Source organism: Xiphophorus hellerii, chromosome 9 (genome assembly GCF_003331165.1).
Source record: "Xiphophorus hellerii strain 12219 chromosome 9, Xiphophorus_hellerii-4.1, whole genome shotgun sequence".
NCBI lineage: Eukaryota > Metazoa > Chordata > Actinopteri > Cyprinodontiformes > Poeciliidae > Xiphophorus > Xiphophorus hellerii.
This window is the reverse complement of record NC_045680.1, coordinates 28,330,691-28,356,803: the sequence shown is the minus strand read 5'-3', so window position 1 is coordinate 28,356,803 and position 26,113 is coordinate 28,330,691. Positions and strand designations below refer to the sequence as shown.

At 37.1% G+C, this 26,113-nt stretch overlaps 1 protein-coding gene and 1 long non-coding RNA gene across 3 annotated transcripts in view; one reads left to right on the top strand and one right to left on the bottom strand.

Annotated features, from left to right (window-relative positions):
- Positions 1-26,113, top strand: part of nlgn1 (neuroligin 1) — a 321,721-nt gene that overhangs the window by 38,800 nt on the left and 256,808 nt on the right. The window lies entirely within an intron of this gene.
- Positions 3,152-3,994, bottom strand: LOC116726068 (uncharacterized). Its single transcript, XR_004340527.1, has 3 exons — positions 3,845-3,994; positions 3,699-3,775; positions 3,152-3,629 (listed from the first exon to the last, which is right to left on the bottom strand). It is a non-coding gene; the product is annotated as an uncharacterized LOC116726068 (long non-coding RNA).

Here is a 26,113-nt window from a genome sequence, read left to right as displayed (position 1 = left end):
CTTTTTTTTCCTGTAGCCGTGTCCTTTCAGTTAGGTAAGAGGGAAGAACTTGTTTCCATGTAACATCTGCTTCTCTGTCATCCATTCGTACCACTGCTATGATGGTTAATGAAGAAGTTGTGGAACAGAAGACAACTCTCTGTGTTGCTGCATCCAACCTCTCCACCTATTTGATCCTGAATACAAATGTCTTTGGAACCTAATTTTGTGTGCGTGTGCGTGAGTGTGTGCACTTCTTAATATGGCTGCAGACTCAGGTAATTAGTAAGATCTCACTCTGCGAGTTCTCAGTCAAGAGTCAATTAGCCTGGTGGTTTGCAGACGTGGCAACGTCAAACCTGTGGTACAAGAAAAATATTTGTTAATGATTGTGTGTGTTTGTTATAGGAAACAGAACAATTGCGTTCTGAGGCACTTGGCAAGTATTAATTACATGAGAGTGAGTGAGATTAATGGGAGACTGAATAAAGGAAATTTGAGGATAACATGTTATTATAAAATTAAAAACTATTATATTATATTACTGATATTGGTACATAAGTGATAACATGCTAAATATCATAACTTTTGGAGCCTTGGGGTTTGAACTACATGAATTTGACAAGATGGACAATTCCAGGGATCAGCTGGGCTTGAACTGGGGTGGATTCATTCACTCTCAGTAAAGCCTAGGAAGTGTTTATGGTTTCCTAAGGATATATTTGGCAACAGATTTCTGTGGTTGATGATAAAAAGCCATAAAACAGAAAAAAAGGCTAAAATGGGCAGAAATCCATGTTCATAAGTCTATTACAATTGATTATTATTTATTTCTTTTTGTCGTTACAAATGCACACAGTAGTGGAAGACTGTAGAATGATCACATACTGATGTTAGTAAAGTTAGTAAACATGCCTTTGTGTATGATATTTTCCAATAATGTCATCAAATGAAAAAAAAAATACGTAGCCTATGTTTAAATTCAAAAAATGAATTTCAAGAATATAATGAAAGAACCATTTTTACAGAAGAAATTCCAGCAAATCAAGCAACTTACCAAGCTAATGCATGCAGTAGGTAATGTGTATGTACGCTTCAACAGGATAAAATACTTTTATTCACAATACTCTTTACGGTACCTTCACCTTTACTGTATGTAGTGTTGTTTTAATGTATTTAGTTACTCACAGTGACTAGCCAGAAATTTCACTTTAAGATTAGTGATTCTTCATGATAATACTCAAGTAAAAGTAAAAAGTACTGTTCAGTGAAAGTATTCCTGAAAGTTCATTTTCCAAAAGTTTGCTTGAGTAAATGTAACTAGTTTCTACCCAACAGTGCTTTTGTAAAGGTAACTAAGAAGAAATGATTGACTGGTAGTATACTGAAATAGTTAACCTGGAGAGTCTCTGGTCATTTCTGGACATTTCTCTGCCTTTTCCTTAATATGACTTTAAACCATAAGACCAAGAAAATCGAATCTTTTAATACTTTTGGAACCATATCTTTCATAATTCTAGGCTGGCCATCTGCCCTCCGTGCTTAAATACTAATTTATAAAGTTCCTGTGTTAGTAACAGATGTGACAGTGAGTCAGTGCTGTCCACAAAGGCTTTAGGCTCATTGCATTTCTGACACTTGTTCATTTATAATTTTAGCCATTCAATAAGTTTAATAATGTTTGTAGAATAATTTCTTCGTGGAAATATCATCTCGATAGACCTGCTTCGCTCACCTCTTTCTCAGCTAATGCTAACCTCATTAGTCTATGCTAACCTTAATGAGTCACAGATTAATCTTTCATGAGAATCTAGGTGATGATTCAGGGGATTGTTCACCTTGAAAGCGACAAAATGTTTTCATGGTATGTTTTGTGCGCAGTCAGGGTTTCAGAGGAAATTAGGTCTCCCAATTTAGCAATTACTTTACAATGTGTTTTTTATTATTGATAAGGCCGTTGTTGTCATTCTAATCTGGGCTAGAGCTAGTTTTTAACTGATTCTATAAAAGAACCAGTTTGACTTTCACATCCAAGTCATTCTAAATGCCTTGTAAATTAATTGTTTGATCCTCCCCCAGTTTTCAACAGGATTTTTGTAAAGGATTGTAGTACATGGAGACTACTTATCCACAAACATAATATGGTGCAAATAAAGATTTAATTTCACCCTCTTTGTTTATTAACACTTAATTAACAAGCGGTGCTTGAGAACACTTCACAGATGACATGATGTTCACAATGTTTTGATTGACTGCTCTTCTCCTTGGCTCCTGGTGGACGTGGTTCTTTAGAGTGGTGCTGGGTTAACACAGATTCGCCAGAGCTAAAGCCAGAGGTTGTGTTTTTGGAAACATAAAGAATTGATGATTTATAAGCCCTAGCAACAGAGCAAGTTTGTGGGGAAAGGTTTGTGTGTGCTTTTACATATCAGTCTCACCATCCTGTTGAAATTACAAAAATTTCTCATCAATTGTGAAAACTAAATATATGAAACTCTAGAGGCGATATCTATTCCTGGCCTTCATTTGTTCCGTCCACTGCCTCTACCACCTGTAGCGGTGCCCTCTCGGTCCTTTCCACCTTGGCAGCTGTCAGCCTTACTTCCATGCCTCTGTAGGTGTTGCTAATGAGCAACTTCAAACCTCATTGCCCTTACATTGCAGCCAAGGCCCACTGAAAATTGCTTTTCCTTCCGTCTCTCCAGGATGTCACCATCAAAGAATTTGCTTGCTCACTGCAGGAGACCTCTTAGGCCTTTTGTGACATTTCTTTTTTACTGAGAAGAAAAGACATTTAAGTGTGTTTGACTCCCCCATACCTTTTGTTTTTTTGTATTTTTCTACCTTATTTTCTCCAAAGATATCAAACATATGTGGCGAGACTAGGTTAAAATCAAGAATATTGGGCAATTTAAATTTCTAAACCCAATTAAGTTGCTCACAGCGCCACCCTGGGAATTTCACCCAGAGAATATTACCTCTTTTTTTTTTAAAGCACACAGGTTCGGTTATGCATGAATTAAAACATCTGAGGCAATTTCAAATACACCAAAAAGCTATTTATTAAATTCTTTTAAAACTCTTTTTAAAACCAGTTCTTTACAACAAAAAAACTAAGGAAAGACAGAAAAAAAACCTATAGTAGCTGAGGTCACCGGCAGAAGGGGCCACTATAGGGACGGCATCCATCAAACACAGCAAACAAAAAAACCGTAAAAGCACCAGACGCAGTGAGACAACCCAAACTCAGGAATCACGGCACAAAAAAGAGGGAGACACCGTCACCACACCAGCACCGCCACCGGGCCTCAGCAACTGCAAACAACAGAAAAACAGTTAACCAAATACAACAACCTTATACTTAATACAACAAAAGAAAAAACAATATCAGCTCAAATAAATAAACAATTATCTAAAGGAACCAAAGGGCTGGAAACTAAATAAAGAAACAAATAGAAAATCCAAGTTGAATATTAAGATCCGGTGTGGCTCTGGTCACGCCACTGCAGGAAGCGAGCTCGGCGCGCCGATGCCACACCCCAAACACCGCTCCAATTAAGGCGTATAGGCGCCACCACAGTCCAAGTTTGACTGATGACGTGCAAAATCCGGGATCCAAAAGAGCAGCAATGGTTCGAATATGGGGAAACCTATGAAAGTTAATCATTTTAGACAGAACTGCAACAAACTGGAGCTTCCAATGAGCGTTAATTATTTACCTGTCAATCCAGGCAAAAACGCACACACACACTCGCTGAACGAGGAAGCAGAGGAGAGCAGCACAATAGCGTTTCACCTACAATCATACTTAAATTTAGATTTTCTAACAAAGATCAGCAATAGTGCAGGGAGAGAGGAAACCTACCACCAGGGAATCAAAACAGCATGCACCACACTGGCGATATGTTGCCTTTTCTTCCGCCGGAACCCAAGAGACGCGGGCCACACAGTGGATGATGAGGAAGACACATGTCTGACTGGGCACAGCGGCCGCTTATATACCCCGCCCACTTTACCCAACTGGAGCGTCACACCTGGAAACTATTTGTATAGGAATATGTATATTTCTATACCACTACACATAGTTTGATCTTTCATATAAATGGTCAGAAATTTTGTTAGGAAAGATAAAAAAAAAAAAAAAAAGACTGAAATGTTGCAAATATCTCCTTTTTAATTAGTCAGGGATTCACACCAGTAAATTTGTCTTAGAACTCCTTACTTTCCTCTGTCTTTAACAGATTTCACTTTCAGTTTGCAGTTTGTCTATTGGACTCAAAACTGATCTCAGCTCAGTGGATAAAGTGAAATGCAGGATAGCCTAACACCACATTTGACTAGACCAATGCTGTATCTTTAATTACAAACATAATCTTCTCTAAACTTCATGTTTGGTGAGTAGCTTGAAGAGAGGTTATCAGGTAAGAAGTTTTTCTTCATTCTCCTGCTGCTAATGTTAATTACATCATGACATTGTACTTCTGTGTCAGAAGGATTTACATTGTTGATGCATGTACAGTTGCTTTTAAAAATCTACATGCCTCATTCCTATGTCTTAAATATATATGATTGCTATTTTTGTATTGTCATAGCTTATAACTATGTGCATCACTTTGTTTCAGGTGCTGTTTTATGGGATACCATTTCTAGATACACAGTTACGCAGTCAAACATTAATAGCAATAATCTGGGTTTTTTAGCCTGTCATAACAGAAAAAAGGGAGTTCATTTTTAAACTATATAATTAGGAACCCAAATATTTAGCTTCAAACTAAATATTTAGCATGATAATTAAATAGTTTACAGACTACATATTTGGTTTGCTAATAAAATATTTAGTTTGAAACTGACATTCATAAATGGATGAATAACATGGTGAAAATATGACTTGGAAAAATGAACTTCCATTTTTTTCTCTTGACAGGCTAAATAACCCAAGTTATTGCTGTTAATGTTTGAATGTGCAACTTTAAAAATGGAATCCCATACTGTTTTAAGGACCTTAAATACATTTGAATTTCCACACTTTTTCCATATAAAATGTGGCATACGTTCTGTATTTGGGTACACAATTACATTAGGTCTGTTTGATGTAAAAATATCACTGAACATCAGTAAACAAAATCCCATGCCTGAAGTGAAACATGGGGGTATTTGTCAAGGTGGAGAAAGCAGGAATACTTTTTAATACAACTCAGTTTTGAGACAAAACTGTTGAAATTGTTTGCGAAAAGCTGTTCATTTCATTTTCCAGGATCACAGAGTTCAAGATCACATCCAACATCCGCAGAAAAAAATGATTTCATCACAGGAAAATCAAAGTATTAGAATTGACTATCTGGCGTCTATAGCTAATTTCAAAAGAAAATCTGAGGGGTCATTTGAGGACTATCATAACAAATGTCTTTACAATATGATACATTTTAAAAACAATTGTAAGGTAAACTATTATAAATAAAATATTACAAAGATTCAAGAGGGTCTTCAGCAAAATGTCAGTTAAGTTTATCTACACTTATCTGAGCTGTCAATTGTATTATTGTTATTTTCCATGTTGAATTATACTATATATGCTACACATAATGACTGGAAAAGGTTTTGGAAAATGTACCAGTGAATCATGTTGTACAATCTGGTATTTTAACAGGGTGTGTACTTTAAAGCCACTATATTTGTGGCACGTAGAGACATCCTGTTGTTTTTTTTAACTGCTAACATTAAGGATGCTCCTTTTGCTAAGTAACCATGTGATATATTCCCACCATGATGTATACATATAATATGTTGTAGCTGAGGGGCATTTGTTTTGCCCGTTTAACTACTCTTCACCTTCTCTCTCTAGAGATAATCCATCCTCTATGCAGCAGCTAGCTTATCCATTGCCACAGGCCACTAAAGCTCAAGACTTTATTACCCTGAGAGGCCATGGGAAGCATTAGTGCCTCTGCCTCATTCTATAGCTTACATTGGGGGCTAGTAGGATGTTGCCATTATTACCGAGAGAGAGCACTGAACCTTGGAGAGACGCTATGGAAACCCTTATGTTTAAATTTAGCCCTCCGTTTTATCTCGGCTTTCTCATTAGCGGCGCTGGAGACTAATTGTTAATGGTTAAGTCTTTATTGCTGCAGGTCCTTTCACTTATTCTCTTGCTCTTCCTCCCTCTCTCATTCTGTCTTGCTGTTTTTCTCTCTGCTCCTTTCCAAATGACACAATGGTCGGGGCGTCTCTTTGTATGACGGTAATTAGCTTTTATGATGTTGCTATGAGCGGGTCCTTTTCACTGCCACTCTGCTCGCCTTGTCGCTTTATGACCCTGCCATCTTCTGGGCAATTAGTCTGCAGGGACGCTACCCTGCTACCCTGCTACCACCCCCCACCTACTACCACCAGCGTCCAGCAAAATTTGTTCAAATCTTCCCTCTGTCTCTGAACCTCAACAGCAAGAATAAAACTCATCTGATTCTAAGCTATTTTATGGGGACCTTAGTTTGTGTAGTTTCCTAAGTTCTAAATTTTAATGGTATATATCTACAAACAACACAATTTTAGCAAAGAAATTGTTCTTGCTGAGACGTGTGTTTCTGTTGAAGCTAGAGTGCTTGGAATCATCGTTTTTAGACAGCAAAATCCTCCCCACTGAACCTTTTTAGAGCATTTGTGAAGACCGACTGCCCACACACACCACATGCTCTCACCAAATGTTATACTTCATTTAGATAAATATAACAATAAAAAAACACCTCTGAAGAACAAATGGGAACATGGAGTTATTAAATTTTTTTTTAAAGCAAAGGTGCTATATTACTTCCTTTCTTTTTACCTGTGGATTTTCCATGAATAGTGCACCCTATCACTGTCCACACTCAGTTTTCTTTCATGTTAATAAACTTTTTATTTCCAAAATTAAATAATTGCAGAAGCGGCAGGATGTTGCTTTCAATTAAATGGCTTCCAGATCATGGTGGATGAAATATAAAAAACAAGAGTCGCTTAATTTGTCTTTGATGCCTCTAATTTTACTGACTAACCAGTATTCCTTAAAAGAGCCTTTGTTATTTGGTAAAAGAAACAGTAAGTTGTTCTTTCATCATAAACAGATAGAAAAATTGTGTTATTGAGGAAAGTGTTATGTAAAGTCAACAGTTTTGAACTTCGCATCTTGTAATAGCACAATTTCCTTATCAAAAACATACATGGGCTGTTGCCTGATTTTGTCATGCATGTTTGAGAAATCCTTTAATCTCCCATGGCAACCATTCAGCTGTGACAAACAAAGATGAATGAATAATGAAGTGACTCCCTTCCTCACCAGACCTAAACCCCATTGAAAACTTGTGGGCTCTTAATCAGGAGATTTACAGTGAAGGAGAACAGTTCACATTTCTGAACAGTGTCTGGGAGGCTGATCAAGAAACCGACAGAACTGTTATTGAAAAGAGGGGTGTCTATGTTGGTTACTGATTTATTTTTTTAAATGTCAGAAATGTTTATTTGTCAATTTTGAGTTGCATGTTTATTATTCTCACTTTAACGGATGACAAGAAACAAGTGAGACTGGAAAATTTTGTTCAGTTGCATAATAATTCTGTACATTATTAGTTGCCCAATGATCATGCACACATAGATATTCTCCTAGGAAAGCCAAAATCTCACTTTGACTTTCTTAAATATTCAGGTTTAAAAGGTTATTAACATTTTGGATTGACTGAGAAAGCTCCAATAACCTCCACAGTCACCACACCTCAAAACAAAAATGCTCCTTTGGTGACATGTTGGACTCACATCATGGATATAATCTGGTACCAGCTAGAAGTGTCATAAGAAGTGGATGGTGAGTGTCTGTACATAATAGTGGCTCTTCTCCATTTCTCTTCCTCTCCCATGACTAAAACCTTCATGTTGGTTGCTTACAAACCCCATAAAGACATTTATAGCTTTTGTCAACTGCATCTATTTTTGCAGTGCTTTGATTCAGTAGATGACATCATCATATCTGAGAGGCGTTAGTGCAATCCTTAAAAAGCAGCTTTGTGTTGAGGCTTATGTAATCATGAGAACAGTTTAGAGATGCTGGTTGCCTGAATTGGTGATACCTGATGGAGCAGGAAGGGTTGAGAATGTAGAGTCTTTTTCTCATCAACTATTCTGACTTCACTGCTTCTTTAAGAATGACAAATTTAAACCCAGGGGATGATTCAACCTCCTGGGATCTATTGGTTCTTTCATCACAGAGCTTTGGTCTTTCCTTTTTAGCTGAGTTATTGATCTACAGCTTAGGCAATTAGTCTGAGCAGGCCCCGCATACCCTGTCCTCCCCTGCACTTCTTCCTTCTAAAGCTCCTAGAAAGCACCAAAGGAGAAGCTGCAAAGCTCCAAACTTTCCTGTGTCTCTCCATGCTGGTAACTTGTAAGGATACGTTTCTTCAATGCAGCTAAATATGATATAGAATCCATCTTCTATTCTGCAAATACAACCTAAATAATAATAATAAAAAATAAGATAAATATAACATTTTGCTATTTTTTAAAATTCTTTATTCTAAATTCAGTCACCTACTGCCAGTCAATAGTACATTAAAACAAAATCCAATTCAAACTCAAAATCTCCTGAAAAGTAAGGCATTTTTGAGAAATTGCAGCTTTCAGTTGTTTTTGGTTGTGTGCTTGTGTTTATTCACGCCCACACACACACACCCACCCCCACACACACACACACACACTCAAACAAATCATGTCAGACCACTCAAGGCACTCTCCTGCCATCAGGAACAACTGGGGGTCTTGTGTGTGGACAAGACTAAGCGGTTATCAAACAACCCTGTGATTAGCAGCCACCTGCTTTGGCACCTGAGCCACAGACACCCCATTTATTTCTCTGGGCCCTTAACAAACACAGCAGACTCACATCTATTTTAGCTGTTTTGATCAAGATAGAAAGAAAAACATTGACTGAAGAAGATATAAACTATTTTTTATCTGTATATTTTCTCAAGCTTTTTATTTCTCAATTTTAACAGTGAATTACAGTTGGCCAGTACTCTGGGGTCAGCTCATACCACACATTTTTGTTTTTTTTCTCTTTTATGTTATTTTTGCTCTTTTTTTCAGGCAGACACAGTGAAGACCAAGCCTTCTACTATGATGAAATATTATGATATTCACCACTAGTATGGATTGTAAAAAAAACTGTTTTCTCCAGATATTGACATTATCACAGTATCAAACTTGACAATATGAAGAAAACTGAGATTCAAAATTTCAGTGTGATATATCTTTCTTTTTAGCGTGGTTTTGACAATATGTGGGAATCTAGATATTAACTGATTAATGTCAGGTCACTGGGTCACGCTCCAGAAGGTTGCAAAAAAAGTAATCCCCACATGATTGGTAACTAGAAAATCCTTTTCCTACCAAATCAGATGCTGTAATGCTGAGTCATTCTTGTAAGATTTCTGCCCATTGTCTGGTAATGTTCACTCACTGCTCCAGCTGAACGCCTGGTGCCTCAGCACCTGTCTGTAATACTGTCATATCAGCTGTGATGCCAATGCTCATTCCCTCGGGTGCTGTGCTAATGCTGCCAGTTCCTTGTAAATTCAGTCATTTACATACCCAGCTCTGGTCTGAATTTGTTTGAACATTTTTTTCTTGGCCAAATCCCTTTGGGAGCTCAGTTTGGTGTGTGTTTGTTTTTGTTAGTGGTAAAAGGGTAAACCTTAAACTGTCACATTCTGGCATGATTACTGTTGGGCCTGCAAAATCAAGACATCACTCATAGGGAATCTCTTTGACAACATGAAGTGGGCTGAAAGATCTCAAAATACAACATGTTAGGCTTTGATCTAAAAATAGTGACATGTACCGGTTTGTTAAAAGGGTTAAAAATCTTAGAAAGAAAGAAAGGAAAAAACAAAGAACAAAATGAAAAAAGAAAGAAAGAAATACATAAAAAAAAAACATTACTAAGGGTGTTTTGTCAGCTGATGGTTGGATAGTCTCTAGGGTTGCTGTCTTTCAGAAATTAAAATAAGGGACGCCCACCACAGCCCGTCTTCCCCTACTCTCACGGGGTGGGATGGTCATTGCAGTGATAGATATTTTTTTTTATGTCAATGTATTTATTAAAAAAAAAGATAATTCATAGATCAATCGTTCATACATAGAGGTGAGTTAGAGTACCCCAAAATTGTACTGCTATCTTAAAGATCATTTTTTGCGTATTTGAAAGATCCTCGTAGTTATGGCTCTCAGTGCAAACATATATCACACTAAAAAACAAGTCAGTCGTTGGGTAAAGTTTGTAATTTGTTTGTTTGTAATTATAGATAATCATAATATAGTGTAACTTCAATTTCCCTTCTCACCATTTGTCTCACAGTTTTCTCCATTTTCAAATCAAGCATATACGGTCAGAGTTGGAGTGAGGAACTGCACATTTTCCTGTCAAGTTTATGTTTTATAACTCAGAACAATTGCATGGAAAGTGACACATGCAAGTTTCAGGTCCTGTTTTGTGTGCATGCAAGCTTTATAAATGATACCACACAAGGCCTAACTACAGGTGAATTGATGTAGCTGAGGAAGGGAGCAGGTAGGGCCAAATGAGGAAATGAGAAACACCTGGGACAGGAAGCAAAGTGGGAGGCTGTGGGAAAGGTGAAACAACGGAGAGAAAACATAAGAGAGGACCTAAGACTGATTTAACAGTGAACAGAAAGATGCACCAATCTAAGTACAAAAGTAGAAAGTACAAAGAAAACATATAAACTCACATCGGAAACAAACTGAAATGGAAGATCTAGGTAAATAATAAAGAAATTATCACAAACCAGAAGCACAAAGTCCAAACAACTACAGATCATAACATAATTTTACCAACTCTTTTTTCTCTTTGCAGTCATTGAAAGTAAATGATCTTTTATTGTTTAATATTTGGTTGCTGATGTAAAAGAATTAAAAATTTTATCCCTTGCCTAATCAAATTGATACAATTTAAAGCTGAGGGGGTCTTTAGCGCTCCACTTATTATTACTAAGTTAAACAGTACTAGAGCAGAAACAATCTTTGAAAATAGTCCACTAATGAAGCCTTTGCAGTGATGATTGTTTTCCTGCTCGGAGCAGAGTTGCTGAAACTAATTGTGTCTAAGCGATAATGAATTGATTCTTGGTCACCTGAATAAGCAGAGCTTTAATAAGAAGCGACAAGGACGACGGGTCCTGATTTAACTGTTCCTTCAATGCAAGCAGGGATACGTCATCAGTAAACATAGCTTAGAACAAAATGCTGCTCTGAGGATGTCTGATTTTAGTTTATTATACTGAAGATGGAGACACTTCAGGAAACCTTTCAGCTGAATTACACTGCACCTCAAAAGAAATGCTGTTATTGAGGACCTGTTGATAAAGGTCAGGTCTGAGCATCCGGTGTTGGGACTGTGTAAACCTCTGTTTTTCTATATGTTGCTCTCTTGTGTATCTTTTCTAGGCACTTACGGTACAGTTAAGTGTAGTTTGTTCTGCTCACAAGCTTTACATTTAGATTCATCACACCTGTGCCTTCTGGTCTGAAAAAAGCAACTAAAGTGTATATCAGGAGACTCATAAAGAAGTGCCACAAAACTTCAGTGGAAACTGTGTCTGTGTCAGTGGAATGGTCGCTTATATACTGTAGCTGGGCGTCAAGATGTAGAGCTTATACCAAAACCTCTTCAGTGCACATTATAAAAGAAAAGGTAAAAGTTTCCTTAACAGCCCAGGCTTGAGACAACAAGGACTATCAGGAGCATAGAGCTTTAGAGACATAGCTGAGAGGAAGACACCTGTTTAGTGTTCGGCACAGAGCCTGTCATGCTGTTTGTGAGCCGAGGCAATTCCCTCAAGACCCAAAGAGCTCTTATCTACTGTTCACTTTGAAGATGATTTCTCTTTGTGTTTGTTTCTCAAAGAACATGAACATTGCTCTTCTCGATATGTTGTTCAGTTTAACATCTGTTTGCCACTACCCTAAATATACACCATCATCTTAGTTACCATTAGATTTTCAGCAGTTTCATATCAAAGGATTTTAAACTTAAGTGAGCAAAAATGTCGCTGTTGTACATGACACAGTTCCATTCAATTCTGGTTCCTAATATAGTCCACGATCACAATAAAAATCACCTCCAGCCATTCAAATAAGCAAGATAGGCCCAGTTCAATCTGAAATCTTTCAGTTCACTTTCTTTCAATCTGAATTCTTTCAATTCAGGTTGAAAGAATTTCAGTCTTAAACAAAGATAATCCAGTCAGACAAAGATGCTTTACTTCCAAACTTTACTCCAAATCTTTACTCCAAACTGCTTACAGACACTTCATTTCCATCAAAATGACAATAATATTAGATTTGATGATTCATAAAATGCTAGAAAGAAAAAAAAAGTTGTTGTACTGAATATCTGGATTGACATCGTGAGCAGGTATGGTATGACTGAGACCTTTAGAAGCACCAGAACAATGATTACTGAAAGATCTGCCTCCCATTGGACACCCTGGGATCCAAATGTAAGCCCTAATTGATGTAATTTATAATTATTCATTTAATCTTTCTTGGTCCAGAACATTTTTATGTTTTGCTTTTTATTTGCACAATTTTGATGTACATAATATTTATAGAATTTATTCAGGCTTTGTATTTACTTCATGGGGGCTTTTGGTGGGGGGTCTTTGAAACACAGGTGAAACACTGAGTCAATCAAGAACAAATCAAAATGCATTTTGATTATTATTTTATTAAGAAATTAAGCAAAGAATATGAGCAATGACTCTCCTGGCTAGTACAGGGAAGTGAAGAAAAGATGAAAGTACATCGCTTTTAATATCCACCAGTCCTCTTACAAAGATTGGAGCAAACGGGAGTATCCCACCAGTTTCACTTTACTTCACAACTCTGGGATTTGCACCTGCAGACTGTGACCCTGGATGGTTCAAACCCAGTTCAGAAATACAATTTATTATGTTTCCATTGAGCTGCCTCCAACATGAAGGGTGCTTTATAGATCAAATTGATTGATTGATTGAAATAAAACAATGTGTGACATAACAGTCTTTCAAGTGCTTAGCAATCTGTGTCTTTTTACCATGTTGTGTGCTATTGACTTGCATCAATAGCACACTGAAACAAATATTTAACTAATTTTGTAATTGATTAATTGTTAACTGCAGCCATTTATTGAAAGAGCAACATACTCAGAGGATACCTGCACTTTCCTTTCAAGATGAAAACTTCCTTTGTCTCTAAATTTGTTGAACCCAGAAGTCTTCAACTTAATTCTGTAAAATAAATAAATAAATAATAACACCCAGTAAGCACCTTTGCTATCCAATTATGAATTGGTTAATCAGAAAATAATCAACATTTTAACCTCATATACATCCTTTGCTACAAATGATCAAGTGTTCACTAAAGGAATACTAGTGCTGCATTTTTGCATGTTATTTGATATTTCTAATATCGCATAAAATAAGTGTACGTTGTTAAAAAAGACGTGCAAATTTTTTGTTATCCAATCTTTCAGGTGTCAGAAAAATCAACTAATTTAAAAAAATAATCAACTGAAGCCCTACTTGCATTTAAAATTCACCTCCTGAAAGCCCTGCCATTGAAATCTTATAAATAATACTTCTATTCCCTTTTGTGGTCATCTGCTCTTAATTTTTATTTCTGAATGGACTCTAATTTACTGGGAACAAATTAGCATCCATTTGATTGGAGATTCATTGTGTTAACACAGCTCTATGAAACTGCTTTACTCTTAAGTTTGCAATATGCTCCTACATAACTGAATATGACACTGTAGAATCAGCAAATGACAGCATTTGCTGTCACCTTCATGACAATGGTTTGATACATTGAAATGCTTGTAGTGTAGCCAACTACCTCAAAGCTAATTACCAAGCTAAGCTCTGTAGCTTCGTCCCTTGGCAGCTCATACACATACCAGTGGTGGGTTAACTCATCTCAACTCCATCCTTACGTTGGTCACAATAAGACGTACATACCTTCCAGCTTGCTTTTTTGTCCACTTGATCACAGTGTTTGTAGTGTAAATTTCATCATCTGCACTACCCACTCCCCAGATTATTCTGACCTCACTGGCTGAGTGCACAGACAGCGACAATACAACTACCATTCAGAGGGGGCTCCAAACACACATCAAACTAAGGAAACTACAGACCAAGAGCAAAAGAGTTTTGTTTTTTTGGTGATACTCTAGAATGAGAGTTGCTGGCTGATACTTCATCTCTCAGGACCCACAAGAACAAAAACTACAAGAGAGACTAAAGAAGTCCCTTTAGTCTTTCTCCAGCTGTTAGTCGTTGTCATGTATGAGTAGAGACCTGCTTCCTTGTAGTAGGTACAACTAACAAATGGTGTAGCAATATTTGTTGGTCAAGAAGCCCATGCTATGAATTTTTTCACTACTACATTACATATTGTTGTTATTTTATAGATGTCTTCAGGCTTCTTGTTTAATGTAGCTACCATCTAACACACTGAAAAGTGGGTGTTTAATCTGCTGCTGTCACCTTAAAAGATACGTGGGTTGTACACTTTTCAAACTCCAAACGATCCGCCTCCGATGTGTCAACTTGTCTGGCTCAGCACTTAAGACAAATTAGTGTTTAAATGCAAAATGATGCATTCCATCTAATGCAATCAATAAATATGGCACAACGTTGGGAGGAAAATCTGACAACACACAAGCAGGGAGGACTATGATTATTAAACAGCATTCTATCTGTCTGTCTGTCTGTCTGTCTCTGTCTGTCTGTCTGTCTGTCTGTCTGTCTGTCTGTCTGTCTGTCTGTCTGTCTGTCTGTCTGTCTGTCTGTCTGTCTGTCTGTCTATCTATCTATCTATCTATCTATCTATCTATCTATCTATCTATCTATCTATCTATCTATCTATCTATCTATCTATCTATCTATCTATCTATCTATCTATCTATCTATCTAATCATTAAGTTGACCTGCATAACAGTTGTGATTGAGGTTGTGTGGGGATTCTCTGGGGGATTCAGGAGGGTTCTTCAGGGTAACTAATTCTGGTGTGTGTGTGTAGGGGTGTGTGCACAAATGCTTGCATTCTACACTGTGGTGGCAGCAGGGACTCAGCATTCCCATGCATGACACGTCCTAGGGCAATTGCTGTGGCGATTTACCCTCTGCTCTGTTGCCGTGGTGACTGAGTCACTAAGAAGGAGGAAGTGTGTGTGTAAGGGAAGGGATAAGACAAGAACCCTTGTTACTTAAAGATGATGGCTCTCTCCATCTCTCCATTCCGTGTCTCATTTTCATCTTCTTCTGCACCCAATCACATCTTCCCTGCTTCTTTTTTTCATTTTCTCCAATATTTCACCTCTGCCTTTTACTTTAACTTTTTCTCCTTTTGTTTTTTTTTGCTTTTTTGTTTTTTTTATCTTGAACCTGCTGTTGCAGTTTTCCCTTCCTTCCCTTCACAGTTGTTAGCACTGAGAGTAACTTTCAGTTTGTGTGACATGCATCTGTGCTCTTTGCCTCTTTGCTCCTGTGAGCACTATGACCCATTTTAAGGTTTGCACAGACAGAGGCACGCAGCATTAACAGCATTATGGTGGGATACCGCATGGCGGTTATTGTCTCCTTCACATGTTGAGGTTTTTGTCTGCCTCGACATACGGCACAAAAAATTAAAAGCTTGGATAACACTCTGACACCGCTCTTAACTGCATGGTTGAAACCTAATACACTGCTTAGTGCTTTATTAAAGGTTTGAATTAGGAGCTGGAGAAAAGAGAGTTGTGCTCTAAATCCATGAGGCTTGGGAAGCTTAAGGTGTGAAGGGAGAGGTATGAAATGAATGCAAGTAAAGGTGTGTGTACATGAGTCAGAAAACGCACTGAGAATAGGACTGGCAGAGGAGATATGACGAGAATATTTCTTTGTGAAATGTGTCTGCTGTTGTTTTGTTGAGTACATTTTCTAATTAATATTCTGCATTAAGTTGTAACATCATGTGCCTATGGATATATAAAAAAAAATGTTGGTATGAGGCTCAAACAGTCACCTCTCTATTATTGAGCTTACATATGGCACCAGAGAGAGTGACTCATTTCACACCAGGAGGAATTTATAAAATACTTTATTAAAAACCTTCATAATATGCTTTTTCATGACTGATTCACAGTTCACATTGATGCAGCTTAGAAAAAACAGAAGTCAATCACTATGTCTGAGTCTGCTTACAGGCTCCAAACCAGGAAGCATCTGTTGGTGCAAAAGATGTTGGGTATCATGTGGAGCAATTCTCATCCAAATCTGAACGTTGTGAAAGGGAAACATTCAAGTACACAAGGTAAAACATCAAAGAATCACGATGCAAACAAATATCGAAATATATTAAATGCTTACCAAAAGAAATAAAAAACAAGAACATAGAATAAGAAGTGAATGTTGGGACAGCAGGATGTGGTGATGAAGCCGGAATCTGCGTTGGTCAGGGAAATAATGCTGGAACATTTGTTGGACGTCATACAAATTAAACATATGGAGAAATCTTCCTGAAGAACACAAATTAAAAGGCAATACCTCTGCAAGAAACACACCTGGACAGCTGCGTTTTTGACTAGTTTCTCAATCCATCAATTGAAAGTAGGTCTGTTGATGATTGTCTTTTGTTGGCAAAATTATCAATCCCTCCCATTTATTCTGAAATCAACAGATCCCTGCATTTTTTCAAACTAATGTATAATTGTGAAATTATAGCAAATTTTCCTCAAAAATTGTTGCCCCTGGGCTTAAGTGACGATTAACTCCCACCTGCAGGTGGCAGCGTTTCTTCTACTACACTGCTGCCTCAGCCTTGATGTCAAGCTGTAGGCCTAGTCCCAACACTTGGCTGCACCCTTCGCTCCTCAATGAAGTGTGGACTCAGTCGAAGTGAACATACGGGTTTGAGTGCGCAGGTTACAAGCGTGCAAAAATTTGAGAATTGGGACAGGATGCCTCTGTGTAGAAACTTTGACATCCAAATTGGTGGAACTGGTTACAAAGTACAACTACAACAAAAAATATTGATTTTAAATATACAGTAAAGGTATTTTCGCCTTCCAAAATCATTGTTGGAGATATTTGACTGTTCAAATGTGTTTCGTTATGACTTGTTGAATACAGAGCAAAATTCCATGTAATCACACATGTTCAGTACAGGAAAGAACTATTTCAATACTTTACTTTTGAAAACAGATTTTTGAAAACAGATTTTTTTTTCTTTGTTTTGCGATAGACACAGCTTGTTCTGTGAACATCCCCATATTTCCAAGATGACAAAAATACACATTAAAATGTACTAATAATCAATTTAACAGTCTGTGATTTGACTAATTACAGACATGATTACATCTTCAGCTGTTACTTGAAAAACAACAAAAAGAAAAAGAAAAAAAAAACATCTCTCATGTAGCTAAAAGTTAGTTTGGTATAAAGTGGTGCTAATGTGCTAACAAAGAAGTTAAGGACAAACATATGGCAAACATATAACATAAGATATGCTCCAAATCTGAAAATAATGAACAAAACTTGAAGCCAATCCCCAAAACACATTCCAGAAGACGTGAATGTCTGGCAGTCATGTTTGGTGTTTTAAGCATAAAAGATCTTGTATAATAGTATGCACAAAAATCCATCTCTTTATCTGCAGCATATATTAAAGAATTAAGATGTGAAACAACTGACCCAGAGTTAATGATTAAATATACACATTAACTGCCAATGGATTCGACCCTCGGAGAGGATGAGGACACAGTTGAGAGATGAGAGGACATCTTGTCCATAATTACACTGATAGAATTGTAAGCCTAACAAAGTCAGTGAATAAGGGTGATACTTTAAAAAGGTTAACATAATGAGGCTATTGCAATCAGCCGCAACGCCTCTTCTGCCTTTGTTCACCGGTGATTATTGTGCCAAGGCAAGTATAAAAATGAGATGCATGAGTCTGCAGACATGCACAGAAAGTGACACTGGCCTTCAGCTCCATAGGGAGGTGGCCTAAGATAAGACGGTCTGAGATTCAGTCATTCGGTATGGGCAGAGGCCAGGAAGGTCAGCAAGTTTAGGGCAACAGTGTTTTAGCAGCCTATCCTTTGTAAGCCTGGCTGAGTGAGAAAACTGAGACTAAACTGAGCTTCAGTGAAAATGAATGTCAGAAAAAATATCAGAAAGGATCAAAGGGAAAGGAGGAGTAATGCTTCAATTTGCATTGTGCAGAAATCAAAGCATTCTGCTAGCCTGGCTATTACCACTCTATGCAAATTCAGTTCAATTCTCATCTCCCTCCAGTGCTTCATCTAGGATTTCTCCCATTGAATTCAATTCCCCAGTTGAATTTCATCCTGACCAATCAATGAGCAGAAGAAGAGTTGTGAACAATCTTGATTTTCTGTGCTGTTTTTGTGTTGTAGTCTGTGTATGGTTGTAGTTTGGCAGTGGAGGAAATAAACAGAGTGACTCAGTCTTTGTTTGACTCACTTCCAAATATTGAGCAATTAAAGCCAAAGCAAGAGGAATGCTTTAGACCTTTATTGCTGGCAAAGATGTTGTGGTTCTAATCTGTACAAGTCTGTTTACAGTGCATGCCATCTCCGGTTAGCCTCATCAAGCTGGTGCTTTACATACATCACAGGCAAATGTTACCAATTAGGTAAAATCACATCCAGTCACTTAAAACTTCAACAGAGTCCACGCCTCCAGCAACCAATTCTTTCTGAATAGCTGAGGGTCCAGACCATCTGATGGAAGCAAAGCAAAGAACAAGGGGTTGTATTTTACCAGGCTAGATTTTTGCATATTTAGTTCCCTAATGATTACCATATTTAGGCATTTTTTTATCATGGGTAACTGTGAGAATGGTGTGGAATGGTGTTTTACAGGATTTCATATAGAACTCAGACTCTAAATATCCATTTGAACTGTAAGATCTGTAAGATATAAAATATTGGTGTTTTTAAAACCACAGCTTTTAAAAACCTTCTCACTGCTCACTGGCCCATTTCATCATATATTCATCACATATTTTACAAAATGCTTTAGAGTGGTTTTTAGTCCTGACCATTTTGAGATGTTTATACCTTCAGGAGACTTTACTCTAACCTATCTATAGTTCAGCTGTTAAACGACTCCTAAATAAACAAGCATTGTTTATGTGTTTATATATACTGTATAATACTTTCTTACTCTCGCTCTCAAATATTTCTTTTCTTTGTATGTACAGTATCTGCATGCTTCCACTTACCTTTGCTGTGCTGCTGTTGAACCTGAATTTCCATATTTCCATCTTCAATTTCTAAATTTATTTTTGCTGGCTGAATATATGCTGTAAATTTTAGAGTAGGTCTGGTAAGTTTCAGCTTCTTGGTTCACTGGTATGTGACAAACAGCATCATAAGCAATGCACCTACACCATGTATCATGATTTTGTGAGTTTTGACAGCAGCAATGTCAATCACTTACTTGAATAATGTTTTATTGTTTTATAGTGCTGATTACAACAAATTTATATTTATATTTATATAAATTTATATTTAATTACACACTTTTCAATTTAGTTTCAGGAACTCCTCGTCATTCAAGGAGCTTCTTTAGAAATGTGGACTGTAGACGCTGACATTCACGTTGATAACATCTATGCTGATGCTACATGTTTAGCACTGAGATGCTATTTTAGACTTGAATAGCTTAATCTGCACTGGGCCAAGAGAAACAGCTTTGTCATACATCACTGTTGCTTGTGCATCAGATTTACAGGAGTATTAGATTAAAACAGAGGGAACATAAAGTGAATGGTGGAATATATACTGTACATAAACAACTGGAGAGTAGCAGGAGAAACTAACAGAGTAAGCACAATAAAACAATGTATGATCCAACAACCTAAATCTTTAATGACATAACTATAGAGGCAGCTCAGGATTACTTCAATGACTCTAACTTCGAGCTTCATCAAAATGAAAACTTTTACCTCAAAGCAGAGTCTGAAAAGTAGGGCAGACTGTCTGTCTTTGACAAAAAGACAGACAAAATGAATAAATAGTTGGAGATGGTTTCAGAGGAGAAGAGTCTGGTAGTTAGAAGGTCTGACTCCTGTTCTACTTTTAAAAACCGTCCATGAGCAGGATGTCCTGATCTGATCCCAATTACTGATCAGAAAATCTCCAACAGAAACTCTTTAATGGGAACCAATTGTACTTTTCTACCACTAGACAAGCTCTTTCAACTTCAGATTTTAAACTTTTAGAGTGTTCTGTTTTCCACTGTGGACCAGACTGAGTTGGGTATTCACATTTTTAAGATTCCAGTTATGATTTTTTTCTATATCTTAACAGAAAATGATCCACTCCTGCTTCTTCTCTTCCTTGTTTAGATTTCCATCCAAGCACCAAGACATCTTGGGACCATTAAAACACCGTTATTTCTCACATATTAATGTATTGCTCACTGACTGAGATGATCTTCTTGCACAAAGGCTTTATTAATTGGCTCTGATGATTACAGTGAGAAAAAAATCTAATAAGATTAGTTCGATTTTAATATAAGTTTGTAACAACCTCATAACATCAATGCTATGGGGTTGATTCAATATTAAGAAATGTGAAATTAAACTCATCTGTTAGGCTTTGATTTGTTGTATTTCTTAGAAGCTTTTTACTTTTGAGTTTTTTTTCTCTTTGCTTCAAACAGATTTGGGTAATATATTTCATATACATACATACATGCATACATATCTAAGCTAGGTGTCCCTTAAAATTAGAGTTGTGAAAAAAAAGGACAAACAATTAGTGTTCTGGAGGGACTCTTCTTCTGATGTCTATTTCTGGCTCAGATCTTTACTAAATGTATCCTGACAATCTGTTTTCCTCAAACTAGCTTCTTATTCTTTAGAAGCTTAAAATGTGTCCACCTGCCATGTTGTAAAGGTTGTTCATTTCTGCTTTATAACCTTGAACTAAATAAACAGAGTTGTATAATGCCATTCTCAGACAGCCATTCACATACACCATCCAGGAGGCGTTAGATTTGATACTCGCTTATATAAATGGACCCTGTCTCTTTGTTTTCACACACATATTCACACACTGATGATCACATCAGGGGTTATTGTGAGACTGTGTTTGCCCAAGGACACTTCACACACAGGGTGGCTGGGAATTGAACTGCCTACCTTGGAGTTGGTTTTCTAACTCCTGATCCATGAGCACACCTATATATTTATTTGTGTATGTAAGCTTTATTTAACCAGGTATTTCTCATTGACATTAAAAATATCTTTTTCAAAAGCGACATGGCTAAAACTGGCAGGAGCACAATGACAATTACAAATAATAGATACCAAAAACAAATTAAAATACAATATTTCTAATAAAAAGAAGAACTATAACAAAAATCAAACACAACCATAAAAGAAATAATAGGACTAAAATACAACTTGATATTAATCAAAGCATTAACAAAAAGTACCTTATTTACCAACTGATGAAGAGAGGCCTTAAATACATTAAAAGATACATTTTCCTTCAACTGGAAGTTTTTCAGCAGTTGATTCCCATCTGGAGGACCAGCAAACTGGAAGATTTTTTTTTTTTTGTCATAATCAGTGTGATATACAGCACAGGGCGTTAGGCCTATAGAGATTATGCAAGCAGTTGTGGTAGAAGAATTAGCATTATGTCCATCCCCGGGTGGTCATAATCATTTATTAGACCATGAACTAGGCTGGAATTATTTAATTGTTTATTTAATTGTTTTGCCATATAATTGATTTAGGGTGAGCTGGAGGTGGGGGCTTCTTTACATGTGCAACCTCTGTATTAACTTTTAAAGGTGGCGTTGGCATTTTAAATAGTTTCCAGATTACTTTTATGGTATGAGAAATTTAGAATCCATATCAGTCCCTCCAGTTTTTAGCGATTCCTTGATAGTGGAAATGGAAACAAACTTCCTGGTCCGCACATTTTTTTTTTTTAACGGCAATTCATATTTATGCATTTATTCCAAATCTTCTACAAAAATACTCAAAATAATTGGATTTCAGTGACTGCAGGATTGCAGTATTTCTTAGTTCTATTCCAATGCTGCGTCAGCCTTACTTGATGTCATTTTATAGTCGGTGACTGGCGAGTAACAAAAATTGATGTTTATAATCATACAAAAGCACAAATACTGCAAAATATCCTGCAAATATTTCTAAAGTAGCACAACAAAATCTATGATATTTATTACAAAAAATCACAAAAACCATTGTGGAATCCTGGAACAACTGCAAAGTGTAAAAGTTCTCAGTTGTTGTTTCCTTTGTTTTAGTGTCCGTTTGAACAGTAGATGTGATTTCCTCAGGGACTCGAGTCATATCCCTGTTAGCCCTGAATCCTAAGGCGTGTGGCCCATTTTAGGATTACACCCTGCTCCCCTCATTCTTAGCCTCATGCCTCTGTGGATTTTTGAGTTCACTTTTTCCTCCTTAAAGATTTTTGATAGGCCTGCCAGCGTGCAAATAGTCATTGGGTAAGTCTCATATGCTATTTGGAAATGTGTGTGCTTTAAATATTCAACTGCTTAAATGCACAATTTGTATGGCTAGCACAGAACTGTGTAAAACGTAGGATGTCATGTGCTAGATTTTCCTTAAAAAAAGAGCAGCTACTGTATATAAATGCTGCTTTAAGTAACACTAAACTGTTTCAAACTGCAGTAAAAAAATCCCCCTCTAACAACACATTCAGGAGCCTCCATCATCAGTCTTGATTTTATATGTGTGTGATGCCTCGTATGTGTTGAGCAAGGCTCTCGGGTTGCCACCCTCAACACACAGGCACAAAAAGATGCAACAGAGATCAATCGAAGCAGAGAATCTCGCAGTCTATCTGTAGTGCGGTGCATTCTGCAACGATTTCCTGCCGACATTTTAATGTATCTATAGGACAGGTCGATGAGCACGCCGGGAAGAATTCTATATTTCTGCCTGATGAACTACTTAATCATCTAAGGGATGGTTGGCTGAGTGAGAAAAATCCATACCCATTTTACCTTTTGTCTTTCATTGGCCACTGCCTCTCAGGTCATCAAAAAAGAGACAGACAAATAGGAGAAGAAGAGAAGGAGGGAGGGAAGGAGGGAAGGAGGGAAAGAGGATGGGGTAAGAATCTGAGGCTCACAATGTTACAAGTCAGAGCAAATGAATTATAAAAGTAACACCGGCATTTTTTAAGGAAGTAATTTACACAGGCAAGCAAGAGTAAAAACAGCAACACATTCACACTCATTTTATGTTTCTGGAGTGTCTTCATTTTGAACTCTGATTCAATATTCTGGAACTGTCTGGAATCAGCACCAGTACTGGTGCTGATTCCAGACAGTTGTTGTTTTGTATGAAGTCATTTGAAAAGAACCACCGTGTGAGTAGAAAAAAAATAAAATGCTTGCCAAAAAAGTATGAGACCCCTTTTAAACTTACTCCCTCATCACAAACACAAGTATTCATGTATTTAATGAATGTATTACTTTCTTATCTGTTTATTTATTTTACCAAAAATTCAAAATTCAATGTGGAATTTATTTTCCTGTCCCATTTATACAAATGTACTTTCTTTTTAATTGAAAGTGAGTTTTACATTGTCATTTAAATGTCAAAATTAAGTATGAACTGGTTTCTGATTATTTTCTTTGGCTATAAATCATAAAACGTTTTTTCCCCATTTTCCATTGCCTACATTCAAATTGAAAGACGGATTAACATTAGAAAAGGCAGCATTAAATTTGTAAGAAATTTTGGGGCGTGCTGTGGTGGCGCAGGGGGTTAGCACGCCCCACGTTTGGAGGCCTTAGTCCTCGACGCAGACGTCGCGGGTTCGACTCCCGGTCCCGACGACCTTTGCCGCATGTCTTCCCCCCTCTCCTCACCCTCCTTCCTGTCTGCCTACTGTGGAAAAAATACGAGCCACTAGCGCCGCAAAAACTCTTTGGAGAAAAAAAATAAAAAATTTGTAAGAAATTTCAACAATATTGAATGGGGAAGAATGAAAAACAGAAATCAATTACTAATGGTAATGTGTTTTAAAACAAATGTTTTGAATTTATGTGAACAGCAGAAAGAAGGTAGATACATTTCTCTGTTTAGTTGAAGGGATATTCAAGATCTGGACAAATAGAAGAATAAAAATTCCCCAAAAGAACAAAATCTGTGTAGCACTCAGTCTTTCCACTTTCAATTACCAACCAAAAATGAAAAAAATAATGATTTTATTTCACCACACTTTTGAACGCAGAAAGTTTGCTGAGTCACCTAAATCACTTAAAGTCGCCTAAAGTACTAAAATATTAAAATCAAATTAAATCTTCATATTTTTTGGTCAAAAACTATAACAATATACATATACAGTAAATATAAACATTTTCCAACAACAAAAAAAATGCTTTTCATTTCTTTATTGTTTGAAAATGGAAAGAGGTAATGATACAGATAAGCCAAATTTAATACCTTATTCCTATTCAGTCAAATTAATGCATAATAATCACCAAAAATGTTAAGGGACCAATAGTTAAAAGTGTATGTAATTTTATACGGTTGTTCATTTTTAACAATTTCATCTCAGTTAAAAATTGAACTTCATGTTTTACTCTAATTTAATTTATTTAAACTGTATTAGAGGATTTTATGTAAAAAGCTGCTGTTGACAACATGGTGTGGATGAGAAGGATGCAGCTCCATGGTCTGAAGAAAATGCTGCATTACAGCAGCAGAGCATTAGCCCATCTGTGAAACACGTGCTGCTGCTAAAATAGTTTGGCCCTATTTAGCTGCATCTGGGCCAGGATGGCCTGTCATAATTAATGAAATAATGATTTCTGAATTATATCTGTTTATCGATAGAATCAAAAGCTAAAACTGACTACTAAAAGCCCGCATTAAATGGTGAAGTCAAAGTCGGATTTGATTAAGCTGAGAACAAAACAACGTAATCTTCATCACACGACTTCAAGTATGTGACATTAACCCTCAACCCTTTTCCTACCAAGGCTAAAATGACTCTAGTCCAGGTCCAGGTCCAGTACTAGAGTGCTACCATCTGCAGTCCTTCTCAAACACACCTAGATCAAATCAATGGCTTGTTAGTAGGACTCTGCAGAGCTGAGAGACTGTGGGATGTCAGCCTTTTAACTCAGGCATGTTGAAGGCAGTTGCAGGGTGGTAGGAGCCCTGCTCTAATCCCTCCAGGGTTAACATCCCTCTTTGGTATCATTCTGCAGGCTCTGATGAAATAAAACTCATTAAAGCAGTTTGAAGACGTATGTGATGGTTTATAATAAACACTAGCTCCAAGCTACCGAAGCTGCATTTGCATCACAGTTAAAGTGGAAACACTTCCATGTAGCTTCCCTAAATGAGTTTTTGAATGATTGACAAGAATGTGGGACAACAGTCTTTTTTGAAATTTTTAGTTTTTTTATTTCTTGAGCTATAATCTTTGACATCTGATCATCTTCTGAATGGCAAGTCTTTAATAGTCTGCCTGCTCTACATTTTTGTGTCTCCTTGAGATCTTGAGCAGCATCAGCACAGTGCTGCAAATAGTATTGCTTTTTATGAACAATAGATAACAGATCGATATTAAATCTGAAATAGCTTCATTTGATGACTTCTAGAATGATAAACCTCAAAGATAAGGAATTAAGCGAGGGCTGTGGATGTTTGTACATGTATATCCCTCTTTTAACAATCTTTGGCCACCAATACCCCTGAATTGAACTGCTTTTATAAACCAAAACAAATAAAAACGGCAGGCAGGCGCAGCCAGCTTTCCATTAGGTGAGCTGCTGCCTTTGTCTGACTCCACTCTGACTCTCTGTAATCTTCTACACTTCACTCTGCCGAGTACTCACCTTGTCATTTCTCACTTCCTCACTCTCATTGTTTCACAACCTTCCTCTCTTTTCTCCCATCTTCACCTTCTTTATCACCACCTCTCTTTTCCTCCTTGCTGCATCTCCCTCTCTCTCTCTCTCTTACTCACAGGCGTTGTCTTCTTGCCTCCATGTGCCAAATGTCTTTTTATCTCTCT